The sequence below is a fragment of the Dermacentor albipictus genome, chromosome 1, assembly GCF_038994185.2.
Source record: "Dermacentor albipictus isolate Rhodes 1998 colony chromosome 1, USDA_Dalb.pri_finalv2, whole genome shotgun sequence".
NCBI lineage: Eukaryota > Metazoa > Arthropoda > Arachnida > Ixodida > Ixodidae > Dermacentor > Dermacentor albipictus.
The window spans coordinates 29429133-29453880 of NC_091821.1; the positions used below are offsets into that span (position 1 = coordinate 29429133).

Here is a 24748-nt window from a genome sequence, read left to right on the forward strand (position 1 = left end):
CATGAACACGGCATCCATTAGAACGAAAAAGTGCGAAGGGCGAGGCATACAGTCGAGCATTTTGCATAGCAGAGCTTCAAACATCACTAAACTGCTGCAACAACTCGGCCCCAGGTTTTGATTGCGTAATATACGAAATGTTAAAGCGCTTACCCTCTGAAACTAAAAAAACTATTCTTTTTCTCCACAATGCTATATGGTCTTCCGGCGACATTGCCTCTGCTTCGAAAGATGCCATTGTAATTCTCATTCTGAAACAGGGTATAGGACGCTTCTTTAGATAGACCTATAGCGTTGATGAGCTGCTTATGCAAACTTTTTGAGAAGATGGCAAACAGCCGCCTGCTCTACAATCTTGAAATCAACAAAAAAATTCCAATGCCAATGCAGTTTCAGGAAACGCATATCGATGACAGATCAGCTTGTTCGCATGAAAATGTACATCCAGGATGCCTTTATCCACAAACAACTTGTCATAGCATTTCTTGATATGCAGAAGGCGTATGATAGTACGTGTAGTTTTGGGATCGTTCGGGATCTTTCTGGAATGGGTATTCGCGATAACTTGCTGAGCATTATTGACAGTTATCTGTCTGACAGGATGTTTCGTATTAGCGTTGACATTGTACAGTCTCGACCATTCACACAGGAGACAGGGGCACCGCAGGGTGGTGCTGAGCTGTACGCTCTTTATAGTAAAAATGAACTGCTTACATACTGGCATACCTCGCGCGCTTTTTTACTCGGTCTATGTGGGCGGTGTACAGATAGGTTTTCAGTCATGCAATCTCAGAATCTGCGAGAGACAGCTACAACTTGGCCTAAATAAACTCTAAAGGTGCACAAATGAAGATGGTTTCAAATTAAACCCTCAATAATGCACATGTGTTCTCTTCTCAAACAAGAGAGGTATATTACCAGAACCCGTTATTGACCTTAAGGGAGAACGACTATCGGTCAGCCTTGAACACAAATTTTTAGGTATTACCTCAGCCACAGAACTTACTTTTATTCCCCACTTGATGTATCTTAAAGCGAAGTGCCCGAAGACTGTGAACTCAAGCTGCTGTTTCGAACAACCTGGTACAGTGACAGGCGGCGTCGGCTTAACCTGCTTGATAGTCTCGCACGCTCAGGCCTCAACTACGGTCCCATGGTGTACTATTCCGGCCACGATGTTGCTGAGAGGCAGAAGTTCCACCTCCCTCCTTCCCTCCGGTGCACGGTGTCTGCGCTATTCTTCGAACGCGCGGGTACATACTCAGTTGTCGCAGTTGCAGTCGCTGAGCGGGCGCTATGGCTACGTGTCTTCACTTGTGATGTCTTCGTTTTAGCTTTCTTTTTCAGAGGTTTTAGTTTTCCCTTCAATGTGGGACCGTCTTTGTCTGTTGCCAAGTGTTCACCTTCACAGTTAGGGCAGAGAGATGTGGGACTGCCGGGTATTCGGGAATTCCGATAATTCAGGAAAACCGGGAATTCTCAGTTAGTTTGAATAGTCTTGAAATACTCAGGGAAAACTCGGGGAATTTGTGCTTCTATCTGGGAAAGTTAGCTGTCATTTTATTGAAAGGGAACGAAAGTGGCCATAATGCTGGCTCGAGCAAAAGACAGGAATCATAACGAATTGTTTTTGACACCGTATTGTCGGCTGGAGGAGTTACCAGTGTACAGTCAACGACCCATTTTCCAGAAGCCCGATTTTTGGGACATGCCTGATAATGCGGACAGCTTCGCGGCACCACATACCCCATAAGGCCAATGTATAAGTACGTCTGAAATTTCGGACACAAGAACCCTTCGCCGTCCGATTTTCCGGACTTTTTGCCGCGACCGCAGGTACGAAATGGCATTAATCAAAGCCAACAGCACCGTTTTGGTTATTTTACCTCCTCGAATCGGCGCTCTCACACGCAGATCCGCTGGCAGCCGTACCCACCACCGCGGCAACGCAAGGCCTAGCTGCTTCGATCTTCGCTATTAAGGTTCTTGCTGTTCGGTAGCGTGTTTTTCATTCAAAGAATGCGCCGCTGTCAGCAATGGCACCGACTCCGCCTCTGTAATCCTCGCGATTGGCTTCGAAGCTTAGAAAGCACAACACTTTGTAAAATTCCGGTTTCCGAAAGGTAGCTTTGCCTCAGCACAGACATGTTACGCGGTGAAGCATAGGCAAAGTATTGCGGTGAAGCTTAACAAGCGTGGGAAGGAACAATTGTCACGCGACACAATACGTATTCCTTAATTATACACGCGTGCACCCGCCTCCTCCTGTCACCGTACGAACACCGATATGCCTAATAAGTGTACTGGAAGGCCTTCAGACCTCTTTCGGATGTGCCTGTGGTGATTTGAGACCTTAAGGGCAGCAAAAGACATGCATTTATTTTTTTGGACTTCCCGATTTTTCGAACGTTTTCGCGGCCCCTAGGGAGTCTGAAAAATCCGACATTGACTGTACAACGGACCAAGAGGATGCTTCAAATTGTAACAGGGGCAGAACGCGCGGCGGAACGGGGACGAGAACAGAAAGGACTGTCGCATTGAGGAATTATCGGGAAAGGAACTGTGCCGGCTATTCTTTGAAGGAGCTTGAACTCAAAAAGCAAAGTGTTGGCTGCCGCCGAGATGTAGGTGACCTTCATCCAAACCAATATAAATTCTTTAAAGCAGTGAAACGCAACACTGAGGCATTGCGCGTGGGCCGAGAGTATGTCAGCACAGTTGAGGTTGACTTTCTAGCTGCTGAGAGAATCTCACTTGTGACAAAGTTCGGGCCTAATACCAATGAGCTTGCTATCAGTTGATAGAAACAGCTAATTTATGAAAATATTTTCTTCTGTATGCATCACTTTTATTCGTATTTGGAAATGTTTGATTTGATTTGCAATCGGCTTTACCATTTTTTTCTCGAAGATATTTTATTCGCTGTACATTTTACTAACCCCTCCCTTCAGTTTTCCATTATGAGTAAAATGAACACTACTCCTTACTATTCAAACTGAATTAAGTCGTTCTTTAACAAGTTTACTAGAGAGTGATAGCATTAGGCGACATGGTGTCAGCCCGTCTTGACATAAAACGAACTTCTGTGTCACTTGGGGAATTTTGCAACGGCATTCGAGGAAAACCTGGAAAACTCAGGGAATTTGAAAATGTCAACTTGGTAGACACCCTGGACTGTCGCAAGAATTTACGTCGTAATTTTTTGCCACATTTGGCACAGACCACAACACTTTTGCAGTAACCCTGTACATGACCAATGTTTAGACATTTACGGCACCGTGAAAGCCTTGGTACAAAAGGTCGAACTGGGTATCGCACCATGCAGTCCAGCCCTTATATGGCTAGGTAGCTTTTCACAGCCAAATAGTATCTTCCCACACTTTGACGAGCCGAGCCTTCGAGCGCTGATGATTTCGCATAGTGGCGTGTAAACGAACATGCTTTTCAAAACGTCGTCTTTAAGTTCTAGGTCAACATCAGATATGACACCAGCTGTTACATTCGCTCCCTGTGGTATATAAGCCCGTGTATTGACACCACAGAGTTGAGACAGGCCAAGTAGAGTTTGTACCGCCTTCTTACCTGTTCTGTCTACGGCAATGATATTTTTCCATGGGTTCATTCGAACCTCTTGAATAAGACCAGGAGCCAGTTTATAGAAAAAGTCATGAAGTTTCTTTTTGGAGATGTCATTCAAGCTTACCACGACGGTGACAGACACGAAGACTACTGTCGTAGTCACGATACTGTTGTATATGATGGTCGCTTCACTTGAGGACGATGTCGAGGACTTCCGTCTTGAATGCTGATGCCTAGCAGGCATGAACGTATCCGAGCCATCTGACCTTGGCATCAGGCTCGGAATCGACAGCTTCTGATGCCACTGAAGATCTGAGGCGCTTCCTTGCATCGGAAGACCTGTCCCTGCCGCCAGATGGTTCCACCACCGCAAGCTCTGCAGGGAGGGTCTCCCAGCAAAGCAGGAGTCTTGAGGCCAGTACAAACAGCACTGGGTGTTGCTGATCCACGATGAAGCACAAGATTAGAAAAAAACTTCAGCATCAAAAGAAACTACCAACCGAACGCAAGAACTTCGTCTTCGTTTCTTTATATACGTTCGCACTTTCACGAACTTCAGGCAAAGTACTCCTGCGAAGAATTTTACACAGACGCTTCCAAGTCTACCAATGGTGTGGTTCATGTAGCTCTCGGACCGTCATTTTCAACGTCCGGTGCATTAAATCAGCACACGAGCCTTTTCACAGCGAAAGCATATGCGATCCTCTCTGCCGTTAAACATATCAAGCCACTAGTATTATAAATGCTATTATATTTACAGACTCACTGAGTGTTGTTAGTGGCATAATGAGTCTACGATGTGGGGATGCTCGACTGCCACGCGTCCCCTGATGTTGCTTTCCCCGCATAGCTCTCACGTCTCCTGTAATCTGGCTTCTCCGCGTAGCTTAGTGCCGGCGGTGGTTGGTGTGGTTGCAGCGTATTAAGAGAGATGGTGCGAGTGTTACGCTGCTAACGCCACCTAACGCCGGGGCTACTGTAGCGAGAACAGACACGGACTCTTGCTCTTTGGCTCGTGATCGGCGGGCGGCGCGGACGTTCCGCGCGTGCGCCGATCCATGCTTCTGTGAGACCATCTTGCGAGGCGTAGGAGCAGGACACCGGAATGGACGAACACGATCGTTCGAACGCGCGCGCCACCGTTCGCATGACCGTACACGCGAACGACCAGTGTCAGGATTGGGGGCTCAATCCCATCGCTCGTGATCCGTTGTCAAGATTGGAGTCCGGCATGAATTCGGAGGTAGCTGGCCCATGCTGTCGTCTAACTTATCCACGCTGAGGACGCTGATGAAGGGAAGGACTGCTTATCATCGAGAAGGAGGAATATGGGTTTATTTACGGTATTTATATCAGTCTAGCATGACTGTTTGAGAAAGTACATCAGTCGAACATGAGTGCTTGAGAGAGAGTGTCTCCAACATGACTGCTTAAGAAAAGTGTGTCGAGCATCCACACAACAGCAATTTTTAAACACTCGGTCCCCCCATCGATACAAGGTGACGCGAACGTTCGTTTAGTCATCGTAAACTAGCCGCCTCTCCGCAGGACGGTTTACACACACACATGCACACACACACGTGTTCACGGTCCGAAACCGACACCACACGAATTTCATAGAACTCGGAGCCGTTCCGGGAATCGCGTTGTCTTGCGTCTGGGTCGGTGCGTGTGAAGGAGCGTCCGTCGGCGTTCCCGCGGCAGCTCCCCCGCCCGTAGGAGATCATGTCCGCTTTGTCGTGTTGCGCACAAAGCCTGCTTCGTCGAACTCCTTCAGTCACAACGCATCTTAGCTTAAGCGACGGAGAGTGGAGGATGCGCGTATTGATACCGACACAAAGTCTACTTAGCCACGCCGTGGCTAGAGTTTGGCGGCGATGCTCCCGGGATGTTGCCTCCACAGTCGCAACTGGTTGGCAAAACTTGCACTGCAGCTGGCCGTTCTTAACACCAGGCGTTGGTGTCCAGCATGGGGCGAACATATTCGCTCAATATTCAGTCGCGATGAGTCGGACTTCCCAGATTTGTCGCGCGCCCATCCGCGTGTTCTGTGGATAGAAATTCGGCTAGCAGGCATTATTGTATGAAAGGTGCAATTAATGCCCTTTTGATTGTTTGCACTACTATATTGTCGTGCCTTTGTCCTAAGAGCATGGGTGAGACCCCACAATGAAAAAAAAACATCATTTTCAATGAACTTTACAAGCTTCTGTGCTCAGCCTACATGTCTACCGAAATAATTGTTCTTTGTTGGGCACGTAACCACAGAGGCCTAGAGGGCAACGTAGCTGCTAACGGAAAAACTGGGTCTGTAGCTTTTTATGATGCAAACATAAATGAAAAACAGTCACTAGAATTTACCTTCTCTCTCAAATGCAACAAATTTCATTAAAATCAGTCCAGGAGTTATCTGAGAAACATGTTTTTGCGTTTTACATCTGTTTCAATAGGCCGCATCGGAGTTGGGCCCGAGCTAAAGCTTCCTCTTAATTGTTATTGCAGGGTTTGATGATGGACGCTGTTTCTCATTATTTTATTTTCCACTTTATCTAACACATATCGCGGGTATATGGTTCCGAGGATCTGCCACCGTCGCGACGAGCCGTCACTCGAGGAAATAATGAACAAAAGGACGAGTTAAACGCAACTGGCCTTTTGTCAGGCCGCAACACGTTTCTCGCGCATACAGACCAGCTGACTACGAACGGAATCTCTTTCCTGGCCCCTGGATCTGTCTAAACAAAGAAGGTTGAACTAACAAAGCAACAGCAATGTGCGTGACCGTTGAATAGGTGGTGACAGAAAGTGAGAGAGGCAGATAGGAGAGATGCCTCGACCTGAATAGGTGGTGACAGCTGAACGCATCTCGAGTTAATCGCGCGGGCGCCGAATCTGTGAGAAAACTGGCCTTCACACCACAGGAGATGCTGATAACTACCGCCATCCAAAAGGAGGGAAAATGCAGCGAAATGTGGACCGCCAAATAGCTGTGAAATCTCACCATTGATTTGGCGGCGCTTTAGGAATGTGTGTGAGGTTTGGTGGCGTGGGCGGGGAGGGGGGGGGGGGGGGGGGTATGTCACTTAATTATGAGAAGGGGGGGCGGGCCCCCCCTTGGGTACGTGCCTCATGCGGCACCTGACTGAGTGTTTCCCCGCAGCCTTTACACAGCCACGAGATGACGCCGTCACACTGTCCTCAATCTTGGTGCAAAGAAATAGGGATGACCTAACCAACGTTACTAGGCTAGCTAACCTATTCTTGTAACGTTGAACCTAACCGTGTTACAGGACCGACAGCCACGTTTCGCGGTTATTCTGCATTCCTAGGGGTCAACGTCACGTGATGGCCATTCTTGTCTACACGCTTCTCTTCCGTCGTGACAATCTCGCTTTTCATTTTGCTTTATTGCTTTATTGCTTTAAAGGCCCCCTAAAAGAAGGCGTATTACATAAGCGTTCGGGCAAGGCACCTACCTAGGATTTTTTTTTCAGAGGGGGCCCAACCCAAGGTAACTTTTCTATGCAAATGAGGGAGGAGGGGGAGCTTTGTACCTTTACTAATACAAATTGGAATAATGCCCACCGTTCGCCATAAATACGCGTAAACCCTGTAATAAGAAATGAAATGAGGTGTATCTCACAGGTAAGGCTGTGAGGTACACCTCTCCTTTACTTGACAAACAAAAAACCACATCAAATGGACTCGCGCAGGAAAGAAGCGCAGGAACAACACTGTCAAGAACAAGTAAACAAGCTAAAGGGTAAAGTAAAGATTTCTAGTAGAGTTTTTTTTAATTATCTCTGGAAAATTAGAGAAATATATATTTTCAGGATGTCAAAGATTGGTGGTAATGTATACGCACTCTCCGAACCGGAGGGGATGGGGCGACAACAAACCCACCCCGCGTGCATTTACGGATGGTTCGACTGCTGACCGGTGATAAGGTCCACGCCTGATCGACCGCGGACCAGAGGCATGAGACGGGAGGCGACGTCAAAACACACGCCCAATTTAATAAAATAACATATTGCCCGAGACATAATGAAAAAAAGAATATACAAACTACAAGCACATAGTACCAAGCCTCGCGGAAGGCGTGCGCCCCCCCTCCCCCCCCCCCCGGACCCCCGAGCCTGGTTCGGGCAGATGCTGGTTCGCCGTCGACACGGGCGTCTGTTACGGTCTTACAACGTGGCGGATAAGTTAAACACCGCTCTTCTTTTCGTTACAATTCTTCTTTGTTTCGTCATTAATCTGTCAACTCCCACGGGTACCGAAATGCATGTGGCTTGCCGATGGCTGCGAAAAGGGTACCTGACGCATGCACTCGAAGCGGCAGCAAGGTACCGCCCTCTCTCTGCGTGTCATGCATGCTCAGCAAGCAAAGTCTCAACATGTGGTACACTGCGCGGAAAGCGGGTGCTTGAGAACCCGGGACAAGTATTTTTCGAACTCTGTGTCAACCTCGTCGATGTCATTGGTGTGGTGCATTACGAAGGGCATAGTGTTACGCCGCCATCGGGTGTTTCATACTCATTCATACGGTGTCGACCGTTGCCACTTCGACCAGCTACACATACCTGACAGCGTTACCTGATGAGAGAGTTCGGCGAGCAAGCGTTCCAAGGGCACATAAATAGCACTCTTCGCTTTATCCGATTTTCGTATGCCAAATTACGCCCCCCAAGCTAATTTATAAACTTTCAATTAACACTGGATATTCGTATGCTAAATTATGCCCTCTGAGCTTATATACACTTTCCGCCTAAACTTTGTCTCGCCCAAACGCCTTCGTGCAAAATACGTGCAGAGCTCGAATATGCAGCTCAATATCTTGCTAAGGTACAGTCCTGTGCCACTCTTTGAAGTGTGGGCAACAGCTCCAAACGGCACATCTCTTTATATCTCTCTTCCCAACTTCTGTCACTTTACCGACGCCATGTTCCATGAACTAATGGCGAGCTGTTAACAGTAACTTGTGTGCATACTGTTAATGTTGATTCTTTTTCAACATCAACATATGCCTAAAAAAGAAGCGGCAAAACAGCTAGCTGTTTTGCCGCTTCTTCTTTATAAGATGTGAAATATGGAAAGCTTGGCCACAGAATGGGTAGGGTATCCCAAAATATTAGCTATGCAAAGCAACAAAAAATAAATAATTTAATGCTACTGCCACCGAAAAGTGTAACCACATCAATATACGTTGTTTCGAAGCGTTTTGTGCAAATGTGAGCTCTAAATGAGGCGAAACTTTATGTGACGTGGGATGTCTGCTACAAAGAGGGAAACAAGCAAGGTGTGCAATTTAGAATCTTCCCTGCACTCATTTAAGAAACGGCTCCCCAGCCAACCGTTGGGCGATTATAAGCCTCGTTTAGCCTGCGACCCCAGAGGTGGCCTCAATTTAAATGAACCATCTCTTTTGGGAGGAGAACCAGAGGCGCACAAATGTTGTCGATCCTGAATTCTTACTCGGATAATTTCCTCGGGCCCTACTCCACCCTAATTAGCGCAACTCTAACGCTTTCATGCATTCAAAATGTTCCTTAAAGCGGTCAAACAACTCCTACACACTTAAGGCGTGGGCAAAGCCCGCATTTCTAGTACGAACTTAGCATGGCTGCGAACGCAGATGGTGCTTTACGTGGGCAAAAGTTAATCATAAATGACAAGAAACGTGCGCGTTAGAGAACTCTTTCTTGTAGCAGCATCTCGTGCTACTCGTTTGTCAAACTAAGTATATAGTAAGTTCCGCAATATACGATGGTTCCTTGTTGTAAGTTGCTTCTATTGTAAAAATTACCCCGAATAACCCATATGCTGGATGTGTTTGCGAGAAATATTCAGTTTCTTCCCTTTTGACGACATAAACTAACAACTTTTTTTAGAGATTACAAAGAATTTAAAGACCGAAAATGAATGGCTGAATACGGACACGCGTATTATGGAATGAAGATATCATAATGCGGTTAACTCTGGCGACAAACAGCTGTCATTGAAATACAATAAATCACTAACCCCTTCGTGGAATTCATCTTGCAGCTGTATTCGGAACGAGAGTTCCAAGCGCTGTGACCTGTTTAGATCTGCTCCACCTCACGTTCTCATGCCAGCGACCTCAGTCGAATGTTTTCTCTCTCTCTCTATCTCTCTCTTTCTTTTCTTTTTGCTCTTGTGGTTGCACGCGTTTTTTTCGGCGTGATCTGTACGCGGAACAACAGACATACCCCGCTTGGGACTCCGTCAGGACGCGTACAAAATGAGACACCCTCCGTCCCACTTGCCACACACACGCGCGCGCATGGTCCGTCAGTGTTATAACTGCAAGCTCCGCAGAAAGGGAGAGGGGGGCTTCGACCGGGACTTCCCTCTGCGTGCGTATGGTTTAACTTGCGGAGTGGACGCGGTAGTTTCGCGACATGGTCTGGTGACTATCGAACTGTTTTTGCTAAAAACGTCGCGCGCCCAATTCGCAGCCTAGCAGCTGTATCTATAAACGATCACCGACATGCGTCCCATTATGGGAGATAAACGCGCGAAACACTCGCACGCGAGCAGCAGCGCGTGGTTCTTCTGTTTCGGCAAGGCGAACACGGTATAGATTTTGCTCCGGCCTGCCGCCCCGGCGCGCCTGTGAGCCAACGGGAAGGAAAAGTCAGAAGCGAAAAAAACGTGCTCATCCCGAGCACCGCGGTTGGGTTGACGCCGGTGCTGCGGCGCATACCGACGAGTGCTTCCGCCAGTGGGTTTGCTGTCGTTTCGATCGAGCCCTCGAATTTTCACTTTACGTATACGCACCTGCGATGCGTGCCTCAAAATTTGTTCGCAACCATTGATCGTCCTGGGCCTCCAGCGAAAGAAACAGAAGGCACCGACTCTACAGGCCCGAGTCAATGACCGCGCTAAGCAGTTACACTGCAATACCCGCGGTAGCTGAGGCTATGGCGTTGCGCTGCTGAGCCCGACGTCGTCGGTTCGATTCATGGCCGCGGCGGGCGTATTCCTCTGGCGGCGGAAAGCAAAAAAAAAAAGAAAAAAAAAGAAAACACGCTCGTGCACTGCATGTGTATTGGGCGCACGTTAAAGAAAAGAACCCCGAGTCGTAAAAAATTGATTCGAAATCCTCCACTACGGCAGCCGTGCCTCATAATTAGATCCTGATTTTCGACACGTGATATTCCAGAATTAAATATTTTTCGCTCCACCGCAGTGCACCCCTTGCCGCGACCTAGCAACCCCATCCGTATACAACCGTATGAATGTTTAGGTAAGCAGTGCTCAAGATTGGTCTTCGCGTGCGCGCCAGTGTGCACTGCCCTATTGCGCAGTTTGTTCGCCCTGTGAATTCCCGTCTGTATACATATATATAGTATAAGTACACGTTGTATACGTACACAATTGATTAGTAAGAACGTTGTATTTCTTATATATTGCACTGAATCAGCAAAGCGGTCACCAGCAAATGTCTTAGGTAATTATTCGCTTCATCGTGATGTGAATGCTAGACAATAAAAAAAAATCTGCGCTTTCCTTTCTTTTTCTTGTGTTTCGCGTTTCAACGACACTAATGAGCGAAAGGTAATTTGTTCCGCTGATGAACAAAGAAACGGCCGCTCAACCGTGACTAAACGTGGTAGTTCCTTTTTTTTTTTTGTATTCACATACCGAAAGGTTTGCCGCAAGGCCATATAAAGAAAACAGAAACAAAAAGAACAAAATACGCCGCAGTTTCGTGGAATCAAGCCTTCGCTGTACACAGAAGCATCCCTTGCGTGCATTTTCCTTCCCGTATATTTATTCCAGCATGCAAATTATCGAATGTACGCTTACTGCATAATATGGAGGAATAACAACCGTCAATGCAATCTTCAGACATCATTTCCGGCTCGAGAGGTTTAGCGAGCCTGACGTAACACCGCCTCGCGGTGGCATTGCGCGCCGGTGATTAACAAGATTATCTAGCAGGGCATGCGCGTATCCTCATTTCCTCTGGCGGCCAAAGAAGCACGCGGTCTGCGATTTACCTTATAAGCCATCAAGTGGACGAAGGACCATGAATGAAACAGAATATTTGAACCCTGAGCCCGAGCGTCATCCCAACAGGAAGCTATACAAAGCCGAGTCTGCGGTTGTCAAAGACAATTGGAATAAGTCATCGCGTTTGAACGCGCAGTGAACCTTGTCGCCTATGCGTTCGCGCGTCACTATCTCACGCTTTTTCCTTCTCCTTTCCTTTACATCACCTTCCGCCTTTCTCGCTGTAGGGTGCAAACCGATGTCAACCTGGTTAACCTCCCCACCTTTTCTTTCCGTCCCTATAAAAAGCTGAACGTAAAAAAAGTACACTGAACTATTAGAGCTTTGGACGATCTAAATAAAACAGAATTGCGCAATTACGTATATTGAGAAAACAAAGCAACTTTCTTACACTGCATGCTTGCAGCTGTACTAAAATAAAGCTTTATATCGGGACCAGCTGCAGTTTCTCTCTATCTCTTTATATATATATATATATATATATATATATATATATATATATATATATATATGTGTGTGTGTGTGTGTGTGTGTGTGTGTGTGTGTGTGTGTGTGTGTGTGTGTGTAAGACGCAAAAATTATCTCCTTGGGCAGCCTTTGGACCAATTTAGATTATCTTCTTTATCCACGGTAACAGGTAACTGGCATCGGCTATTCGAAGCGAATTCTTTTTTTTTTTTGTGCCTAAGACTCATAGTTCCTTTAGTAATATTGCCATTTATTTTTAATTGAAGAAGAATTGGTGTTTATTTCCAAAGAGTATTTCACGCGATTGTATTGACGCTGATATCTCGAGTTTGCTTTGATGTACGTACGCTTCTCAACAGCGCCTCTTCAGGCTTATTCATCGAGATCTGTATAAGATTCAGCGACAACGCTTCGATGACACACGATGACATTATTTATCTAGTTTTTTCGTCTCAGCTTTGTTGCTTTTAGATGGACTCGGATCTCAAATGGTCAGTGATGATTGACGGCGTTGCCAAAGAAATACACGAGCGACGATTTAGTGGAGGCGCCGCCGAGTTTCATTTTGGTTACCCAAGTTTTTTTTCTTAACGCACGTTTACACCGTAAATCGAAGTACACGAGTGTTTCTGCACTCCGCACCATCAGAAATCCTCTAAACCCGAAACTCCGCGCCGAGGAGCGGGCCACCACTGAGCCACTCGTCGGGTAAATGTTCGGAACGTATATAGCTGCGACCCCGTTTCGGTGCGCTTGCGTTCACCGTCCTTCGCCCTCCCGGCTGGCGTGCCGATACGGTACGACGACGAAATCCGCACCCGCTCGTCGTCGCCAGCAGTGCTTCATTGTCCTCGTCATTAGAGATGCGCGGCGAACACGCATTTCTCGCGAGGCGCATGTTTCGACCCGTCGCCTGCTGTGGCTGAAAGAGCACGCGCGTAACTCGGACGGTGTTATTTTTTTTTTTTTGCGACATGTAAATCCATGGTCTTCGTGATGCAAAAAAAAAAACATATGATGCGTTTTTATTACAGATGTAGTTAGTCGATTGCGAGCTTTCCGCAGCTTGACGTCGTTAGCACGTGACTCATCACGTGTCTCGCGTGGGCTTCCTCGCTAGCTGCTGCACCGTGCGTGCTTGTCCGCCGGCTCTCAGACGTCGAGAGAGAGAGAGAGTAAAACATCTTTATTAATAATATTTGAATTGTCGTCAGTTCGATCGCGGCGCATGGACCCGAAGGATGATTTGAATTTGGTTGCATCTCCCGAGCTCGTAATCGTGATCTAAGTTTCGTGCTTTAGTTTTCGCCCAATACCTGCTGCAGTCCGTCGCCAATAATGAACCTCCTGGACGAGCCTCGGGCTTACGTTCCACCCCTTCCCCTAAAATTAAAAAAAGAAAATTATGTTGAAAATATTTTCGCCAGCAGCACTCTAACCGCTAAGCGTACTGCATGTCGCTACGTCCTTATTCCAAGTTTCGTCTTTCTCGCAGCAAAGTATCGTAATTCTTTTTAACGCCACTGTAAGCGCTTCTGCGAAACTATGCGAGTATGTATATACGCCACCTGCTTCGGCGCACTTATATCGTCCTCGTTAACACTACAGACGCGGTGCATTAATTCGTCGACACTACAGCCAGATCATAGCATAACTCTTTCTTTACTCACTGCCCCTTCTTGCTTTCTCTCTTTCTGTGCGTGTATGGTGAGTCGAGAGCAACCGAATCCCGCTGTTCGATGGGCCCGGCCTCGTGCCCTTCGCTGCTGTCTAATCATTTTGCTGCCAGCGCGAGGCTCACCCATTGTTGCTGGCCGAGAGGCACTTGTGCTCCTGTGTCGTCGTCCATTGTCTGGCAAGGCCTCTGTATGGGTTGCCTCCAAGAGGCGAGGCAGCTAGAGCGCGGATGGGCCTGGAGTGTGTACGCCATCCCGGTCCCTGTCGTAACCCTTCTTCAGCGGCATGGCAGAAAATGCCACCATTTCGACGTTTTATCTATCCTTGACATCGTTGCAACACTTTAACTGAAAGCACTTTAATACTGAGAAATACTGATGACAACTGAGAAAGGAAAGAAAAAGAAACTGTCTTTCAGAGATATTTTTGCAGTTTTGTTTGTTTGTTTGTTTGTTTGTTTGTTTGTTTGTTTGTTTGTTTGTTTGTTTGTTTGTTTGTTTGTTTGTTTGTTTGTTTGTTTGTTTTGATTGATAGCCTTCTCGTGAATGGCGCTTGTTCTCGCACGGTAGTTCTGGGAGTACGATTGAATCGGAGCAACAAGCATTTCTTTTTTCTAGAGCACAAGAAAGACACTACCCGTAGTGTTTGTCTAGTGGCTATGGCATTGCGCTGCTGAGCAGGATGTCGCGCGATCGAATCCCGGCCACGGCGTCCACATTTAGACGGGGGCGAAATGCGAAAGCACCCATCTGCCTAAATTGAGGTGCACGCTAAAGAACCCCAGGTAGTCGAAATTATTCCGGACTCCACCATTACGGCGTGCCTCATAATGAGATCGTGGTTTTGGCACGTAAAACCCCATAATTTATATTTATATATATAACTCATATATAAAAATAAATCACCGCCCAAGCACTCCGTACAGATGGTTAACCACCGAAGCTAGAACGTGCGGCCCCGGTGTTTATCACTGGGTAATCCCAACGGTTTATTAAACGACGGCCTGATGGGTTGCCGGATACTCGGTACGCAGTTGCTGCTTGCGCTCGGCCGCACCAGCCTGTTCTTGTGCACGGGCTGCAGCATCGGCACGGCGTAGACGAACTCGTTCCCGGTTATGCTCATAGCGTTGCTGATCGAGAGCTGCCTGCTCCTCAGGAGTACGTATGACGCGTGGCCTACCCATTTCGGAACTGCGGCGCGCGCGCTCGGCTGCGACGGAGAGCAACGACATCACTACTGGCGCAGCCAATCGCGCACCTCTCCTTTCATTTTTTTTTTCACATGCGCATGGGGTTGCTCTGGTGGAGTTTTCGGCGTACAAGCGACAGAAGAACGGACAAATCGGCTCGCCATATACAGCTTCGCTGTAAAAAGGCACCACTGCGTTTCCACTTATGTTACACGCTGACTTCTTGCCCTTCTCTTGGCCTGTCTTATTTCTTTAAAAACTTCGCAGCCAATAAACTTAAAACTGCGTGAGAAACAGTGAACGAATTTTCCTAATCGTTGTGGCATTATTGCAAACAATATCGAAACAGATAGTATAAAGGTTAGAAACATAAATGGATAATATAAATGTTAGCCACGTAATGGGCTGTCTTTACTTCTTAATTGACCTATAAATAAGGACATGCCGGCACCAACAAATGCGGCCGGCTTCTCCTTTCAACTTGAGAAACAAGGAAATATCTCACAAATCACACATTGTTCACAAAGGTGAAAAAGACGCATCATATGATAGTGCATTATGATAAGCCTGGAAAACAGGAAATGTCACCATACAGAAATTCAGCTTGAAGTGACACAAACATTGCAGATACAGTGCAGGCGCACATAATGTCTGAAGATATAAGGGCGTAATAATTATCACACGCACTATATGCATACATTGCAGCTACGTACAATATTATCCTCAGCAGGCAGAAATGCACTTGCACTTATTATCATATTATTTATCCACAATATGAGTGACCTTCAAAAAACTATTTCAGAGCAGCAAGTGCAAGTTTCTGGAGAGTAGCTGTTGGCGGTAGTCCATGCAGCCTGCGATCAAGCCTCATCAATTTGGATACCATTGGGCATCTTGTTTCAGGGACTTGTGGCTAACAAAGGTAGCTAAAAAAATAAAATTTACGTGGTAAAACTACGAAATGAATGTGAGGCACACAGTAATGGTGGACTCCTGATTAATTCTGTCCACTAAGGTTCTTCAACGTGCGCTTAAATCTGAGTACACGAGAGTTTTTGCCCGCATCGGAGTGCGGTCGACGCGACGTCGAGCTCTGCAGCACCGCTCCACAACCACTACGAGCTACCGCGGCGGGTTCACAAAGCAGTTTGCAAGGATTCACGAGTGAAAGGGAAAAAAATCAATTTGTACATTAGCGAAAAAGAAAAAGGAAGAAAAAATAAAGGAGAGCTGCTGAGTCTGGCGGGAAAACAAACTAAATACACGTCTGACGCCCCTATAGGGCGCCAGACAGGAAAACCGGTAGCTCTGAAAAGGTTCCGTGCGTCGTTCAATTATGTATATGCACTTTCTTTTCCTGTTCTTTCTTTATGCAGAAGGCCTATGAGTGCGAGTGAAGAGGAGGATTTGGTCTTCCCTCGTCCGCCTTCATAACTGTGAGCCCTTTGTTCATCTTCTCATTCAGACAGGAAATGAGCACAGGGAAAGAATTCTCTTATTCAGTTACCGTACAACGTATCCCGCAGTGACAGGCGACGCAAACAAAGCACCATAGAAACGCCTGATGCGGTCTCGGATCCTAAATGTAAAGCGACCCGGAATACACGTGGACCCCAACAGAACTCATCCTGCCCGCCACGGTTGTACTCTTAATTGATTTGTGCTCACTAGTGTTATATGCTGGTACTATGTGAGAAACCCTGTGCTGGGTAGCTCGAGATCCATTTTGACGGCCGTCGGGTCTCCTTTAACAGGAATCTCAGAACTAGGCCAGGCGTCCTAGCAATTCAACCGAGGCTGTGCGCTCTTTTCGATTTGCACTGAAGAAAGCGCGCAAATCTTCAGCGCACGTGCGCTTGCCCGCAATCTGCAGCGACCAGCGCGCATTAAGTGACGACCGAAGCAGGGGATCCGGCGGCGCGCCCTCCAACCTTTTCGGCGAAGCGCGCGCGCGCGTACGTACCGCGTCGAGAATTCAATCGGCGGCGCTGTCCTTCGTGCACGCCACCGCGGCATGAAATCCAGCAGCCCGCATGCGGCCAGCGCGCCTCCTCGGCATCGGTGCCGGCTGGCCGCTATGCATAATCACGCTATTAGGCCGGCCGCCAGCGCGAGCAGCGCACGCCCTCATCTTGCGCGGCTCTCGTGCGCGCGGACGGCACAGCCGGCGCCGCATTAACAAACGCTCCCGGTGGCGTGCGAGCTCTTAATTATCGGTCCCGCAATCGTCAGTTAACGCGGCCCGTACGGCCACTATTTCGGGAAAATTCGCGCGCTGCTCTCGGGGCGCTCGGATGCATGACCGCCCCAGCGGAGCTGCGCGCGTCCGCAAGACGCATGGGCGGCCGAGACGGCGGTCGCGCGGCATGCGGGCTGGCGAGGTGGAGGGTTTCGCGTGAAACCGAAATTAAGCGACTTATCGTGGTCCGTGTAATACCCCTCCTCTTGCCTCCGCGGCCCTGCCGCATGCAGTTGCTTTCCCCCTGCACGAGAGCCACGGTCGCGTGGCCCGACACAGGTCGCGGTGCTACGCGCGCCGTCCTCGGGTCGGCCGCTGCTCTGGAGCCCGTGGGGGAGAGTGGTGTGGATCGACATGAGATGCTGCGTGCTTGGTAAACACACCCGAACCTGTGCCTCCACAATGCCGCCATAGACTTCGTCTTTTTTTTGTGTATTTATATTTTTGTGCCTTGTATGCAATGCAGCGCCATGCGTAACGTGACATGGCTGTTACGCGCAGTAGTCGCGCCTGACTTCCACGAAAAAATAAAATAAACGGTACAATTGATTAACCGAATGAGTTCTGTGGAAATTGGCCAAGTAGTGGCATTCATGAAGTGAAGCAATGCCCGCAATCTAGCATATCTATAGCATCAGATTACAATGCAAATTAGTCGGGTAGGGAACGAATGTTTCTTTAGGTGCCAGTGTTTCTTCCCACCAACTCGCGCGTGTTCCGTGTGTGCGTTGCCGGCAAATAGCGCTGCCCCAAAAAAACTGAGGATAGTGCGAAAGAATGTCTCGCGCCCTTCTACTACTCGCATTTCTACGCGACACTGAACTGAAGGAAGTGTGGTAACAAGTTCCTGAATAGCGTAAGCAAACGCTCATGTCGGATCAATTTGCTCACCTAGACTGCCATGCTAAGGCACTCCCCTTCCTCCCCCCCCTCCCTCAAGCAAACGCAGTGAAGAGAAACTATAAATAGAAAAATAACTGCACCTGTATAAGTAAATAACCCTCCTACAATACCAACCCCCCCCCCCCCCATCTCAGCGCGATATAGACTATATAGACCAAGGGCGCTATAACGTAAAACTATTCCAAACTTTTCTATTCCAATTCTGCTATCAGCCCTCCGCTATTGGTCAAAAACTTTTTTCGACCACCCCCCACTTCACCTGTCTGTCACGCGACGTTACAAAAACCGCAATACCTCCCCATCCGATATGATGTGTGCACACTGATTATGCATGATTTGACAGAAAAAAGAAAAACAGTTATTTCTGATTCGACCCCTTTTCGCGATTAGCCCTCGGCTATTGGTAAAAAGTTTTCGGGCTGCACCCACTTCACCTGCCTGACACGCAACGTCACAAAACCGCACGAACTCACCGCGTCAAAGTGACGTGTACGCGATAAAGATGCATTAATATGCCGAACAAAACTGAATTTTTTTCGGAATAGCCGCAGGCTGCCCCGTTCCGAAAGGAATAAAAGATAGCTGCCGCTGATCGCTGAGACGCTGGCTACTCGCACCTGCCGGAAAGCATGGGTGTATTAGCGTATAATAAAACTTCTTGCGTGACCGTGTAACGTTTTCAAGCACTTTCGACACGTTTACTACCTCATTCTGCCAACTCTTCTTTGCTGAGGGTCAATTTTAGCGTCATTCTTAAGCTTCCGTTGCATGCCGCCGCGATTTTCGACCAGCCACCGCAAGCTAAGTAAGGGAAAGCCGACCAATCGCAGACGCCGGCACCACCCTCTTCATCCGGTTATCGGTTTTCAGTGCACTGGCTCTGCCCTAGTGAATCCCTCTCCACTTGAGCGTTCTCCTCGCCTCTTGTCAGCCAATTAGATACAACAAGCCGCCCAGTGTAGGCAATGTTATTCGTTTTTCAAGCAAACAAAAGGGACCTCCTATGAACGAGGAGAGCGTTTGATTGGTCTGTTCAGACAACCCTATAGGTGACCGCCCGGTGCTTGCGTCGGTGGTTACGCAAATTTGACGTCAGGAAATTGGAATAGAAACACATTGGAATAGTTTTACGTTATAGGGCCCCAAGACGCTTGGTATAAGCCAGACAAGGCGCAAGAAGGAAAGGCGGTAGTGACGTCATCTTGAAGTTGCCGAACCATCTAGCCGTGACGTCATGGGTTTCTGACGTCGTCTCCTAGGGCCTAGTTAGTTCTTTGTCGGTAAAATGAACTGCGTTACCCTCTAAAGGAGCCAAGGGTTGAGCATGGCAAGTTTCGGGAACTTTTACTGAGCCCCACTGCCGGCCTAAATGCGAAAAAAAGTACTTTTAAATTCGTGACGTCAGACTGACGTAGCCGCGTTGGGGTTTCGGCGTAAAACTAAAAAAAAAAATCGAACTTCAACCTCCATTTTCCTTTCTTCTGATATTTTTTTTGTTGGGTTGCTGTGGAAAGATTGAGATTAAAGAGCACCTCGGCTACTCCATATCTCTTTATCTTATGCAGTAAAAGATAAAGGAATATCATAATAATGCTAAAATAGTTAAATAAATATAAAATGAAATAGATAAAAATGACAGCATCGCAACGGAGAGTTCGCTGACCTCTGTCCATGTAGCTACCCCACGTGTGTTTGTACCTACCATCTATTTATGGCGTGAAGGACTATTACACCAATGTATATGGACCACAACATGTATGATTGCCGACCTACTATCGCGAAATTAACGACAATAGAGTTTTAAAAGAACACTTTATCAGTCCAAACTATTTCAGTGCTTCTTTTTAGCGTCCCTTTAACCAACCAACCGACTACAGCATTAACAGATTAGCAAGGATGTTATTACAGAACACGTTCGACCACCATCCACCGACTGGTGCATGCAGTGCTACACCGGCCGATCATATCTGCCGTGGGTGCTAAAAATGATAGTTTCGTTCATTACAAAATTTACTCAGCTGTCTCGCCTGAACTGTGTTCCCGTAATATTTGATGAAGTGACTGGCTATCGAGACGTTTCCTACAGTATAGTTGCCTCAATAAAGTTGCTGAATCTGCCTATAACCGTTGCGAAACGACGGGCTTGTGTGAACGTCTGTGACCATTAATGCAACTTTTATTAAACCACACGCGTCACCGTACTCACCGCTGATTTCCTTCTCTCCTCTCTCTCCCTGTGATCTTTGTTTTCCCCTTTCCCATTCCCCCGGTGTAGGGTAGCCAACCGGACGTTATTCTGGTTAACCTCCCTGCCTTCTGCTTTTCTCTTTCCTCCTCCTGCGTAGAACCACTGAGCGGCGACTGTACATACATTTACATAGATTGTGTACGTGTATATATAGATATATTCCGAAAATGCGTTACTCGCTGCGGTGGCTTAGCGGCGATGGTATTCCGCTGCTAAACACGATATCGCGGGATCGAATCCCGGTCGCGGCGGACGCATTTCGATGGGGGCGAAATGCAAAAATGCCCGTGGTCCCGTGCATTGAGGACATGTTAAAGATCCCCTGGTGGTCAGAATTAATCCGGTCTACCTCTGCGGCAAAAAAAAAAAACAGGATTCAATTCAGAAAATGCTTTTAAAATAAGGCGATAATTCAACAATTTTTTAGGGACTTCTTTTTTTCAGCAGAGACATGCAGTTTTAAATGCCCTGCGGTAGTAATTAGATAGGTTGCTATGACTATTACAGAAACTCAACTTTTAACCTGAAATGTCCGACGCGATTTGATCTAACCTATATAAGAATTGAATCCTGCCCTCCAGAGGAGCTCATAGCCGGTTCCGGACACACAAGAAAGCTGACTTTTCTGATTTCTGCAGCTTAATAACTTCCGGCCAATTCCACCTTGAAAACCGAAACTGAACTGCCGCAGAGCGTACCTGTCACACGCTTAGCAGGGGCCCATGAGTGACGTGACTGTTTATGCCTCTCCGTCGGGCGAGCGCGAAGCGTATACAAGATCGTGGTTCGATAGGGGCGCTCGCTTCATGCTCGCCCGACGGTCTAAAATTAGAGCTAATTAATTAACGTATTTGCTCGTGTATGTCCCGCCCTGGGGCAAGGCACCCCCTATTTTTGAGGTAAAAGATTTCGAGAAAAAAAATTGTGTAGATCCCGCGCACTGCGGGAATCCATGTTAATGCGAAGCATTTTGCAGCTACCTGTCTAACCAGCATTGTTTGGAGTTCCGCAAACCGTCACCAGATGAACCAACATTGTTTGTGTAAATTGAGTAGTTGCGTGCGTGAGCCGTATGTGTGTGTGATCACTGCACAGCACGACGACGACCACGTCGACAACGGTCGTACGGCAGCAAAGGCATATCTGCGCCGGCCGTTTGACGCGAGCTTTTTACGACATGAGTGCCTTTTGGTTCTACGTGGGTAGCGGACGAGCGTAATCCAGAGAAACACGGGTTGTGATGTCATCAGCCATACGTGTAATACAATCGTACGTACATACGGCCGTGTCGTGTGGGGTAGGTAAACGACAATGACATTTGAACTCCGGAGAGCATGATTAACGTGGGCGACCGTGAAGTTGCTACAACGTCGCACAGCTTCTACGTGTAGCGTGAACCACTACGAGGAAAGTGCTGGGGAAAGTGGACCGGTCCCGGTAATAGTGCAAGTCTAACACGTCGCCTCAGAGCACGAGCTGACACAGAGAACGGAGACGAGGAAGTGGCCCGTGGCGCACGCGCCGAGTGTTTCAAAGAACTGGCTGCCTTTGGAACGACTCAAGCATATGCGTACGATCTCTACATGCCAGAGTTTTCACTGTTTCTCTCAGCCCTTCTGGTTAACCTCCCTGCCTTCTACTTTTCTCTTTCCTCCTTCTCTCAGCCCTTGCTGGGCTGGTACGATTGTGCAATGTATTTCCGTCTGAATTCAGTGCAAGCAATAAAGAAAGGAAAAGCGATCGTGGCCTATAGTTGTTTGGCTGCTGTGCTCCATGGCAGAGGCTTCAATTCCACCTCCGATTACACATTACTTCTTTTAAGCGAAGCGAGACAGGAACCCACCTACCTCGAAGTGCCAATAATGGGGTAAAGAATGTTTCGCATTAAATGTTTTCACTAAGGATTCGATTTAGAATGCGTGGCGTTCGGTTTATACCATGGCTAAAAGTTTAAAGGTTCGTGGAATATCTAGCAACATGAACGGCTCCGAGGACGACTGTCCTTTGAACCGTGTCGGGGAGGTAGTAAGCTCTGGTGACGACAGGAAGCGAGATCGATAACAATGAAGAATGGAGCAGAACCTCATCAATGGGTCTCAATCTTGAATAAATGCTTGTGTGTAGTGTGTAGCCAGTGTTTCCATTATTCTGTACATCATTCGCGAAGTCGTTTGTGGTATTAGTGGGTAGTCATATGCCCGACTCTAGTAAAACCCGCACATTTTCAAGATTAAAAAAGAAGGGTGTAGGTTTAACACGAGTAACTACGGTAGTTAGCTGTCCCCAAGGAAATTCCGTAAGGCTGCCAAGTGGCGTTTCTGTTTAATGGGGTTTGACTGTGTGTACAGGACGGAGCGCAAACTGTGAATATGCAAGGCTGTTTGACAAGTACTTATTATTGACTCGCGTGCCGCGAGTGCTGCTCTTGTTCTTAGCGTGTATATACTCCCATCTTCGCTTCTCGTTGAGTGCAAATATATATATATATATATATATATATATATATATATATATATATATATATATATATATATATCTGCTCTACCATCTCGTTTTCGCAAGAGAGAAAGAATAGTTCCTTCTGCATATATGTATAGAAGACGTATAGAAACCATACGTAAGAGTGTCTCACGTAATTTGAGCCACGGACTTAAAAAAAAAGAAAGAAGTGGTTAACCGCAGCTGAATGAAACAATCGACCTGAGGTTCGCCGTCATGTGGCGCTCCTTAGAGTATTTCTTTATATTCCGCTTAATTCGTTAATTAACTAAGATCAATAATGTAAAATTTTTATTGTAGTTACTTTATGACCAAGTGCGTTTCGTTACGTTGTAGCAGGAATTCAGAAACCGCCGATCCAATTTTTTGTGGCAATGTACATGCTGCGTGGTGGTTTTTTCGGCGCAAAGTAAGCCCGCGAAATATTAATTAAAACCACGTGACTCAGCTCATGCGCTACACTCTTAAAACGGTTGCACCCTTTGGGGTGTATATTCGTGCCACAACGATTATTGTCATCTGCCTTGCTTGCGTTTCCTTTCTCGAAAATTCGGCGCTCGCTACTTTCCAGTCGAGAATGCTGTGTCACACTCATAACGCGCAAGCCATTCGTGACTAGCAAGTGCCGGGCTCGCAGCGTTAAAGAAAGGAAACGCGGGCAAGACAGATGACGATTATCGTTGTGGGACAAGATAAGCGCCAAAGGGCGTAATTTTCTTTAAGAGTGTACACTCTTAAGCAAAATTACACCGTTTGGGTCGTATCTTGCCACACAACACACTCTAAAACAAAAATACACCCTTTTGTTGTATCTTGCCAAAGAACAATAAACGTCATCTGTCTTGACCGCATTTCTTTTCTTTAACGCTGCGAGCCCGGTACTTACCAGTAACCAACAGCATGCGCGTTATCAGCATGACATAGCATTGCTTACCGGAAACTAGCGGGCGCGGCGTTTTCAAGAAAGGAAACGCAAGCAAGACAGATGACGATTATTGTTGTGTGGCAAATATCCAACCCAAAGGGTGTGATGTTGTTTAGGAGTGTACGCTCTACACCCTTAAGCAAACGTACACGCTTTGTGGTACATATTTACCACGCTCCTTTACCACAACAATAATCGTCATCTGCCTTGCGTTTCCTTTCTTAAAAACGCCGCGGCCGCTACTTTCCATTCGGGAATGCTATGTCATGATGATAACGCGCATGCTGTTTGTTACAGGGAAGTACCGTGCTCGCAGCGTTAAAGAATGGAAGTGCGGACAAGACAGATGACGTACATTGTTCTTTGGCAAGATGCAAACCAAAGGGTGTAAACTTTTCTTAGAGTGCACACAACGATAATTGTCATCTGTCTTGCTTGCGTTTCCTTTCTTGAAACGGCAGCGCTCGCTACTTTCCTGTCGAGAATGCACTGTAATGCTGATAACGCGCATGCCCCGTTCGTGACTTGAAAGTACCGGGCTCGCAGCGTTAAAGCAAGGAAATGCGGGGAAGACATATGACAATTATCGTTGTGTGGCAGATAAACACCCCAAAGGGTGCAACTGTTTTTAGCGTGCACACTCTTAAACAGAACTACACCCTTTGGGTCGCTGTCAAGCGCTGTCACGTGACTTTATTTCATATTTCGCTGGCTTTCCTTAAGCACCGAAAACCAAAAAATTCTCCACGCAGGCTGTACATAACCACAAAAGATTGCATCGGTCGTTTCTGGAAGCCTTCTACTACGTTATGAAACAAACTTGGCCCAAAATGAATATTAAAAAATTGGAATAATTGATCTTAGTTAAAGAACTAATTCAGAGGAATAGAAAAGCACTCTAAGGGCTCATTCACACCGGCGACTGACAGTGGTCGCGCGACCAAGTTGGTTACAAAGCGACCAGTCGCAAACGGTCGC

General features: G+C 47.2%; 1 protein-coding gene across 1 annotated transcript in view; it reads left to right on the forward strand.

Moving 5' to 3' along the window:
• Positions 1 to 16393, forward strand: part of LOC135906033 (locomotion-related protein Hikaru genki-like) — a 280151-nt gene extending 263758 nt beyond the window's left edge. Inside the window, exon 10 of the transcript XR_010565600.2 lies at positions 16333 to 16393. The gene's annotated coding sequence lies outside the window, so the exon portion shown is untranslated. The remainder of the gene's footprint in view (positions 1 to 16332) is intronic.
• Positions 16394 to 24748: the final 8355 nt, after the last annotated feature.